Below are 1,930 nucleotides of genomic sequence, written 5' to 3' on the forward strand. Positions count from 1 at the left end.
ATTTTTAGTCAACCGCAACTGCTGATTTTGAAACAACAGCTTTACCACTTATTCTCTTAAAATAATCAACTCGTCACACACTACCTGTGACATGGCTGCTCGAGCGTATATTAATGATTGACAAGAGACCGGTCGTACATTCTTGTGCAGTATTCATCCCGTAAGCAATCTTATACAGAAAATTCACGTACTGCACCCGTCCAAGCGGGCAGCCTCGCAAGCGTTAGCAGGAGAGACCGTGCAGGTTTTTATGAGCGGAAAATATAAATTGACGAAAAAAGACAATAAAATTTTAACAGTTAATTCAAATATAAAATGATAATCAAAATCGGTTCACTCACTAAAAAATACAATCGAGTGAATTGGATTAAATTGATACAAACCTTTCTTTTCTCTTAAATTTAGATTAAAAAATTAAAAATAATTGCAGCTGCAAATTTAAAAAATGACAGCTAACAAATTTTGGTTTTGTGACAACTGAAATTTTTGGTTTAAACCATGAGGTCCATGAGAAACAAAGGATGAAATAGATTTCAGTGACTATGGACGGACATAACGCGATTACGCAAGTGTGCAATCAGCGTGATGTTTGTAGATTAGTTACTGGGCTTAAACTGTGGTCACAGGTTTTTATTTGGAGAAGATAATTACGAAGATGTCTGTGGAATGTTTTTGTCTGTACAAAGTGTTTTGAAGCTTTTACAATGTTGCGCTTTGTGTGCTGGTTACTTTATTGTGTGTTATTTATTGTGCAGTAATTGACCACAGTTACTGTATTGGCAACTACGAGTTGTTTTTTACCTCCCATCACCTGTGTAAAATAAAAAAATAGATATGAATCGCTAATAGAAATGAAATGTAAATGTATGACACGTATAACTTCCGAACGAGAGCACCGAATTGGATAATTATTATTTTATATGTTCGTTATTATCGGGACAGAGGTTTGTGTAAAAAATTAAAAAAATGACTGGAACGGGGGCGAAGCCGCGGCCATCACAGCTAGTTAAACAATAAAGAAGCCAGACACGCATAAAAACTGTTTTACCAAGTTGTGGAATGAAATTCCATTGACCAAGTTTCGGTATGTGAACCTCCAAGACAGGAGTCTTTTCTCTAAAAAGTCGGTAACGCACCTGTGATGGCAATTGCAAGTTTCCACGGAGGACCGATATTTTTACCACGAGATGGCCCATATATTCGGTTTGCCTATTCATCATGACCATCATAATCATCATCACCTCGGCCTATTGTGGATACGTTCTATCTACAAGAGCATACGAGTATGGCCGCTCGAGAATAAAATGAGTTGTACTGTTAATTTATATTATACTTATTTGCAGATAATTTGTGAAAAATAAGAACGTTTTGTTCTGGGGTATTGGGTGTTTAATACTGTAAGTCTTTAGTCTCTATTCTATTTAAGTATGTTTATCCATAACACAAGCTTTGCTTACTTGGGACTAGGTCAATTGTGTCAAGTGTCCGTGATATTGTATTTCCCACGCTTCAGTTTGCCGTTCGCCGAAATCTGTTACTATTCATTTAGGGGCTGTTTCACCATCCATTGATTAGTGTTAATGGCGGTTAAATGTGATGCCGTCTCTATTGTTTTGTTCGAATAGACGGAGATGGCATCATCTTAACCGTCAGTTAACACTAATCAAGGATGGTGAAACAGCCCCTTAGTCTCAAGATGTGTCCGATTATAATTGTTCCAAATCGTTTATTTTGACAGCTCGCAGACTATTTAAAATAGTGATGCCCTGATGCGTCCGATTCGATTTCTATTAACAATCGGTTTTATTCATGAAGAAGTTTTAATCGATTTAACACATTAATATCTTATTTTTGCTCAACATTTTGCATTGTTTTATAAACATTCACAGGTGTTTAAGTTACTTTATCTTATATATAAAAATAAACCATT

This window comes from Choristoneura fumiferana, chromosome 5, assembly GCF_025370935.1.
Source record: "Choristoneura fumiferana chromosome 5, NRCan_CFum_1, whole genome shotgun sequence".
Lineage (NCBI taxonomy): Eukaryota > Metazoa > Arthropoda > Insecta > Lepidoptera > Tortricidae > Choristoneura > Choristoneura fumiferana.